This window comes from Micromys minutus (genome assembly GCF_963924665.1).
Source record: "Micromys minutus genome assembly, chromosome: 21".
NCBI classification, from domain to species: domain Eukaryota; kingdom Metazoa; phylum Chordata; class Mammalia; order Rodentia; family Muridae; genus Micromys; species Micromys minutus.
Window position 1 is genome coordinate 38,668,341 of NC_137956.1, and position 8,611 is coordinate 38,676,951.

Below are 8,611 nucleotides of genomic sequence, written 5' to 3' on the forward strand. Positions count from 1 at the left end.
AGGCTCAGGCTGCTACATGAAACCCTGTCTCAAAAATTACAAAATAATATATATTTTAAAGTTGGGCATGGTGGGTCACACCAGCACTCCCAGCAGTTGGAAGACCAAAGCAGAAGGAACAACCATATATTCAGGGTTAAGTCTGGGTTACAATAGCAAGTTAGTTCCTGGACAGCTTGGAGCAACAAAGTGATAGTCTGGTTTAAAAACATCAATTTTATTATTATTATCTAATTATTTACTAATTTGACAATTATTAATAACTTAATGATTATTTAAATTTTAGTTTGAAGATATTTCATTATTTTTAAAAAATCTAAGGTTAAAATAGAACTTGAGTGGAGTTTTTAGCTTAGTAGTAGGATGCTTGACTAATATGGGATATATAAAACCTGAGGTTTGGCTTGAGTACACTGCAAAATAACCGAACAGTAAGCATCAAATATATTTATGTATCAATGTTCACAGCATTATTTACTACAGTCAAGTGTTAAATTTATTATTTTTTATATTTCTGAGACAGGGACTTTTTTAAAAAATATATTCTAAGGGCTAGAGAAATGTCTCAGTGATTTAAAATAAGTACTACTCTTGAAGAGGACCAGCAACCATATCAGGTGATTCACAACTGCCTATAACTCCAGCTCCATGGAGCTCAATGCTGGTGGCCTCCATAAATAAACATCTACCCTCAATTGCATATACTAACTCACATACATTTATTTAAAAAAAAAAAAAAGACTTTAAGTCCTCTATACAAAGGATGAAATACTATTCAATGAGAAAAGGAATAAAATTCTGATACATACTATCTAATCAATCAACTTTAAGAAACCATTATACTAAGCTAAATAACCCAACACAGAAAAGACCATATTGTATCATTCCATTTATATTTAAAACACAAAACTCATAGAGAAACAAAGTAGAGTAAAAGTTATTAGGGGCTACAAGGAAATACTGAAAGTTACCTGCTTAGTGGTTACAGAGTTTCTAATAGATCAAAGTTTTAGCAATATCCATTGTTGGTTGTAACAAGTGGATGTAACTAATGCTATAGAATTGTATACTTTAAAACCCACTTAAAAGGTAAATATTTGTTACAATGTATACAGTACAATGTAGGGTGACACACCTTATAACCTTAGCACTCTGGAAGCAGAGGCTGCAGCAGTAGTAGGAATTCCAGGTCAGCATGGGCTACATAAAACTGTACCTCAAAAAAAGACAAGTTGCCAGGCTTGGTGGCACAGGCCTTAAATCCCAGCACAGGGAAGCTAAGGCAGCCAGGATATCTACTGAGTCCCTGTCTCAAAAGGATGGAAGCTGTTGGGAAAATAGCTTAGTTGGTAAACTGTTTCTTGAGTTGAATACCCAGCACCAACAATAAAAAGATGGGAGTGATGGTCCATGCTTGTAATCTCAGCATTGGAGAGGTACAGACAGGAGAATCCTTGGGACAAGATAGCTGCAACCTAGCCAAACTAACAAGTCATAGGTTGGAGGGGGGTTGGGGGGGAACGACACACAAACACTCTGTCTCAAAAAAGGTGGGAGCTGGTGAAATGGCTCAGTAGGTACTTACTGTCAGGATTGACAACCAGAGTTTTGATTCTCACAACCCCCATGGTAAGATAACAGAACCAACTCCCACAACTTATCTTGACTTCAGAGACTGAGAGACTCAGGCAAAATTTTAAGTTTACACTAGCTTGGGACACAAACACAAAATTATTATTTCAAAGGAAAATGAAAAGACAATAGCAATGGCTAATATTTAGTCAACACCTTATGTATACCAGACACTGTCCTAAGAGCATTACATGTCTTATATAACAAATCTAGACTGGGGACATAGCTCAGTGGGAGATCAATTATCTAAAATTCACAAAGCTATGGTTTTTGTTTTTTTTTTTCTAATGCCACAAGCTTGGAATGGTGGCCCACAGGGGAAAGTGCAGTACCACAATAAGTAATCTAATTCACTAAAACAACTACATGAGACAGCTGTATACATTAACCTTATTTAAGATGAAGAACTGAAGCTTGAAGAAGTTAATTTTGTCTACTGTCAGTGTGTTAGTGAAGGGTATATGGATTCAATATCTGATTTCTGAAATTCTACAGTTTGTCGACTTTACTGAGTTACACACTATAACAGAATTGTTATAAAAACAGACCAGGCTTATAGGCATGCACCAATACTCTAGAGGCATAGGCAGGCAGATCTAAGTTGTGACCAGCCTGGTCCTTATAGCCAGTTCTAGGTCAGCCAGGGCTGAACAGTGAAACCCTGTCTCAAATAAATAAAACTTTTCAATAGCTTTATTATCTACATAACTTTGATTCTGAGCCAAGTCATTAACATCAGTTTATACATCTATGCATGGTGGCAAACTTCTGTTTCAAGAGTACATTTAAGAGCTGAGTTTATAGTTTAGTGGCAAAGGACTTTAGCCTAAAGTATATTAATTTAATAACCTTCCCTTAGCTAGGAATGACAGCAGCCAACTGTAGTGCTTAGAAAGTGCAAGTGGAAAGATTGGGAGTTTAATGCAAGTTTAATTCAAATCCAGCCTCGCTATGAGAGACCCTGTATTTAAAGAGCGTGGAGGGGATGACAATAATTCTCCAATCACAAATTCTTTAATGTGAAGAGGTACAAAAACCTAGGATCCTAAAGGTAAGAAAAAACTCAAGCCCAGTAAGAAAATTCTGTAAGGAGGCTAGTATCCAAATGGTAGAGAACTTGCCTAGGATGCATAAGGAAAGCCCTGGAGTCAATGAGCAGCAAGGGTGTTGCACCAGCTGAGTCCTACTATCCTACATTATAGACTACGCATATTATAATCCTATAGATTTTATATATATAGATAAGCATTTATATAAGTGTACTTGTTAAGGAGTTAAAAATTCAGACTCAAAAGTTTTTAAGTGTCTCTACGTAGCTTAGGACGGCCTCAAGTCTGACATCCCCTTACCTTATCCTCCTAAATTCAGGATTAAACTCCACTAAGCCTGACATTAGATTCAACTAGTATGTATCCTCAAGATGATAATATAGTGCTAATTACTTTCCACATTGTCATTAGCTGTTAACACTTTCCCTCTGATCCTCACAAGCTTGGTAACTGTGGCATATTTAATCAACAGGAAGTTGAAAACTAACAATACTGTGGTACAATCCAGAGTTCAGAAAATGACCTAGGTGGTCAAGCGGATAAAAAAAGAAAACTACTAAACTCCTTCACTTATATCCAATTAGTCTGAACTTAATAAGCAAGCCTAGAGTGAGGGGGAAAATATCCAAACTACCTCCAGTGTATGTGCTCTACAAACCAAGCCTTTTGTTTTTATTAAGAAACGCAGCCCCACACTTGAATTCATTAGCTCAACGTCAAGTATAAAGTTAAAAGCACATTATTTACAACGCCAAAAGGAATCTAAAGCACGAATATGTGGCAACATCACTCTCCTCCTACATTCTCCCAACGGGTACAGAACCCACCAGTCACCTTCGCCCGCCTCCCAGTTCTACAGGCCCGTGGGCCAGGTTCTGAGCGCTCGCACCTTCCTGTCTGGGTGTCTGGGTGGGCGGCCAAGGTTACTTGCAGGGCACAAGAACTCCGTATCTAGTGATGTCTCAGAACGGTATCACAAACGGAAGGGGATAGAAAAAAAAAAAATCCCTCCTGCAGCTCCACAGAACTGAGCGCCAGAACCGCTACCACGCGCAGGTCCCTCGCCCCACTGCTGGCAGCTCCGCGGTGGGACCGGTAATTCTACGGCCGCCTTGGGCCCCGCCCCGGGCCCGCGACCGTTCCGGGGCGTTCCTGCCGCGAGCGGCGCCTCCCTCAACACACCACCGCTAGGCTGTCTTCGCGAGCGAGGCCGCGGCCGCCCCGTGTCTTCGAAGTCACGGCTCCTAGGCCGCGCGGGCCCACGAATACCAGAGCCGCTCGGACCGCTGACCCCGTCCCAGCAGCTCGGGCACGCCCTCTCTCCAATCCTGGGCCCTTACCAAAGCAGCGTAGCCCCAGCGCCCCGCTCCACCTCCTCAGCGGCCGCCACGGACCCAGCGTCCCGGAGACCGGAACTTCCTCCCGGTGGGCTCCGGCTTCCACAAAGGCGTCGCGCCACCGCCTTCACCGCTGGGCCCGCCGGGAGATGAAGTACGGCCGCAAATACCGCCGCCTCCTCTCCCGCCGTGCCCCGCGCGCAGCGGCTTTGACGGCTGGTGGAGAGGCTGCCCAATGGAAAGGCACGCTGTTAGCCACTGCCCAATGAGAAGGCACGCTTCTCCGCAGAGCCTGCTGGGAATTAAGGTTTGGCCTCTGTGGGGTTGCTGTTACTCTGGTGTTTTCCTCGCAAGTGTTCAAGTGTCCAGGTGGCCTTGATATCCTAGGTTTACTCCCTGCCAAGTGCTGGGGGATGGTCCTGGCCTTGCCCTTTTAGAAAGAGTGATTGTCAGTTCGTGTGCAGAAAATGGAAGAGAATCTTTTCGGTCTTTCTCCGTTAAGGCAAAGGGCTGCTGGCTTTTCGGCTACAGAAGACCCCGTCTACGTAGGTCTAGAGAATAAGAGCAAAAGTAGCGCTAGAGTTAAAGTATTAGAACCCAAAGACTCGTCCTTTTTACCTTCCGATAGACTTCTGCCCAAAAATTCCAGGCAGAAATCATTCGTGTAAAAGGTTTCGTAGCTCAACCCATAAAAGAAAACAACTTGTTTCCACAAGGCCTTGCTAGCTCTGGGCAATAAATGTAGAGACACACCTGTGGTTCGTCACAAAAACTGCACATCATAATTCTAGTAGAAAGCAAGCAAAGTAACTGTTGATTCGCAACCTCTTACAGAATCTTCCAGCTAAGGATCTTATAACGCTGACACCAAGCTCTGAGGTTGGTTGTCTACATTGTTAGAGATCCCAGCCACCTGGTGACCTGTGTATGCCCTGGCGATATGACCCGATATTATAGCCTACATTCAATACTTTAAGATCAAAGAAAGACGCCTGGAGAAGTAGCTCATCAGTTAAGAACACTGGCTGCTCTCCAGAGGTACAGTTCCCAAAACCCACGTGGCAGTTCACAATCCTCTCTGTTCCTTCAGTTCAAGAGGGATCTAATGCCCTTTCCTGGTTTCTGAGGGGACTGTACATATATGATGAATAAAAGATCAATAAATGCTGCTGCCTTAAATACCTATTGGAAAGTTGGGCGTGGATCCTAGAAGTGATGGTGCAAGACTTTAATTCCACTACTCCAGAGGCAGTAACAGATGAATCTCTTGAGTTCAAGGCCAGCCTGGGCTACAGAGTGAGTTCTAATACAATCTGAGCTACAAAGAGAAACCCCTGCCTCAAATAAATAAATAGATGGATAAATAAATATATAACACACATATATGTACATATACACCCTCAAGCTGAACATAGTATTTGAGACTAACTTGGTCTATATAACACATAACAGAACAACCAAGATTACATAGAAAAGAAACTGTCTCAAAATAAAAACAAAAAGACAAGGTCCCTAATAGCTCAGGCTGACTTCCAGTTTACTATGTACCCCTCCCTACGTCCCAAATACTGGAACTACTGCCATGCACAACCATGTTTGACTGGTGGGTTGTGTGCACACATGAATGTGGATGCCAGAGATCAAATTTCAAGTGTCTACCTCGGTGCTCTTAACCACAAAGCCATTCCTCCAGGTCCTTCACTTTATTTTTTTGAGGCAGAGTCCCTCACTAAACCTGGAGTTCACCAGTTCAATTAGACTGGCTGGCTAGGAAGCTTTGGGGATTTCTTGTTTCTAATCCACTCCAGCACTGGGACTACAGATGAGGGCTGCCATGCCTAACACTTTTACCCAAGTGATGAGAGCCAAACTCAGGTCTTCCTTCACATTTGCTTGGCAAGTACTTAACCAGCTTAGCCATCTCCCCCAGTTTTGTTTGTTTGCTTAAAAAAACAAGGTGGCTTTAAGAATGGAGAAATGGCTCAGAGGTTTAAAACAGTGATCTTCCAAAGGAACCAAGTTGAGATCCCAGAACCCACATAGTGGCTTATAACCATGCATTTCTAGTTCCAGATCTGATACCATCATCTGACCTAGGCATGCATCATAGGCACTAGGTATGCACATGGTGCAGATGTATATGTATGATACATGTACAACACACCCAAATGCCGCATTAAATAGTATCCTTTTTTAAAGATCTTGTTATATAGTCTGATCTGTCCTGAAACTGGAGACAACCCTACTGCCAACGCTCTACATTGCTAGGATTAGTGAGGTAGGTACATCCTACATAACTCAAAAAGAGGTTTGGGATTTTGTTATTGTTATTTTAGGTTTTGTTTTGCTCTGCTTTCTGAGACAAGGTTTCATTCGCTGTGTAGCTTTGGCTGTCCTAGAACTCACTATGTAGACCAGGCTGGCCTTGAACTCAAAGATCTACCTGCCTCTGCCTCTCTAAGTGCTAGAATTAAAGGTGTTCTGAGGCCTAAAGTTATGTTTTAAGTTTAAATTACTATGCTTAAGAAATCTATAAAATGGACTGAAGAGATGACTCGTTGGCTAAGAGCACTGACTGCTCTTCTAGAGGTCCTGAGTTCAAATCCCAGAAACTACATGATAGCTCACAACTATCTGTAATGGGATCTGATGCCCTCTTCTGGTGTGTTTGAAGAGAGGAAAAATGTACTCACATACAAAATAAATAAATAAATACATCTAAAAACAAATATATACATATATATGTGTATATATATATATATATATATGTGTATATATATATATATATATATATATATATATATATATATAAATGTCTCTAACCTGTTAGCCCTAATTGGCCCAATGATAGATCACTTCCTGGAATGTTATTCACATAAAATAATAAGCCATGTGTTTTCACTTCTGAAAACAAGGTTAGTTGCTTCAGCTGCACAGGATGTATGCTTGCCCCCAATGGACAAAGATGGAAAGTGCATAGCCTTGTGGGTTTTGTCTTTATAAACAGCAGATTAATAAAATTCACTATGTAGACCAGGCTGGCCTTGAACTCACAGAGATCTGTCTGCCTCTCCAAGTGTTAGGATTAAAGGTGCTCTAAGGGACATCCTATGGGAATCCCATATGTAGTGGTGAATAGTTAGTCCAACTTGAACTCCCTACCGGCAGGTGATTGTGCTTCTAGCCACCCACCAAAGTTGTCTGGATTTGCAAATGAAACACACACACACACACATACACAGGTCATCTCAGTTTTGATATGTCTTTTTTAAAGATTTATTATTTATTTTATGTATGAGTACACTGTCACGGTCTTTAGACACACCAGAAGGAGGGGGCATCTGATTTCATTACAGATGGTTGTGAGCCACCATGTGGTTGCTGGGAATTGAACTCAGGACCTATGAAAGAGTATCCAGTGCTCTTAATCACTGAGCCATCTCTCCAGGCCATTGATATGTCTTGACTAGTTCAATGACTAATCAATGGCTGGGTATTTCCAAACCTCCAAATCACTTTCCCAGGTTCTTACACGTCAGTGGACTCTTTATTCTGATCTCTCTACTTCCTGGTCATTGTGTGGTCTGTCCTACACCCCTCTCATGGTGGAATTCCCCTTTTTCTACCCAGTGTTTCTCGCCTGGGAATCCTGAAAGTCCTGCCTTTTTCTCCCTGCCCAGCCATTGGCCATTGGCTCTTTATTGATCAATCAAAAACTAATTAAGAACAGGGACCCTCAGTGTCTTCACATGCAGATGCCCACGTGATTTTGGGAGCCAAATAAAGACAAAGTATTAGAGCCAATACCCAATACCCATGTCCATCGTACTGGCCAGTAGTTAATAAAGCTTGCTTCAAATTTGGCTCTAAAAATTGTGGTAGTAGGGCTGGAGAGATGGCTCAGCCATTAATAGATAGGCTCACGACCAAAAATATAAGAATTGTGGTAGTGATATTATTCTCATATGGTAGAATTTTGACATTTTCTGGAGGCCCCAGTGAGATCAGACCACCTACCCAAACTTAATTTAGGGATGCTAGGGCTGAAGGCCCATCTCAGGGGTGTACACCTAGAGACACTGCTAAAGGCTCCATGGCATGTTTTCAGTGTCTCAGACTATCAGAGTAAACTGCAGAGTTGAGAAAAACAGCCAGTATCCACAGAGGTCTCCACTGGTAAGTCACATGTGGAAAGCAGGTGTGGTGGCAGTCCAAAAATGGCGCTTGGGACTCCGGCCTAGTCTTGTGACTAGCACCTGACTTCTTCCTGCCCCCCCCCCCCGAGATTAGCCACTCCCACCATGTGAGCTGTGCAGGTGCACCCATGACGCAAGATCAGGCCAGATGACACGGACCTATGAACTGCAGCCACATGGACTGAGGAAGTGGGGTTGAGAGAGAATAAAGGGACTGCGCTTGGGGGCGTGGAGAGGACAGAAAGAGAGACAGAAAGGAGAGAGAAAGATTTTCACTTGTATGCTGTAAGGTTCCTGAATAAACTGCTTTGAGAAGAACGCTGTGTCTTCGCTCCTTTTCTGCTGGTCGGAGATGGTAGCAACAAGTGGTGGCCCGTACGGGACCTGTTCAGAACTC

At 42.6% G+C, this 8,611-nt stretch overlaps 1 protein-coding gene across 2 annotated transcripts in view; it reads right to left on the reverse strand.

Annotated features, from left to right (window-relative positions):
* Positions 1 to 4,152, reverse strand: part of RBM6 (RNA binding motif protein 6) — an 87,022-nt gene extending 82,870 nt beyond the window's left edge. Inside the window, exon 1 of one of the 2 annotated variants that reach the window (XM_080934830.1) lies at positions 4,022 to 4,152. The gene's annotated coding sequence lies outside the window, so the exon portion shown is untranslated. The remainder of the gene's footprint in view (positions 1 to 4,021) is intronic. The other variant, XM_080934829.1, reaches the window with a different exon arrangement.
* Positions 4,153 to 8,611: the final 4,459 nt, after the last annotated feature.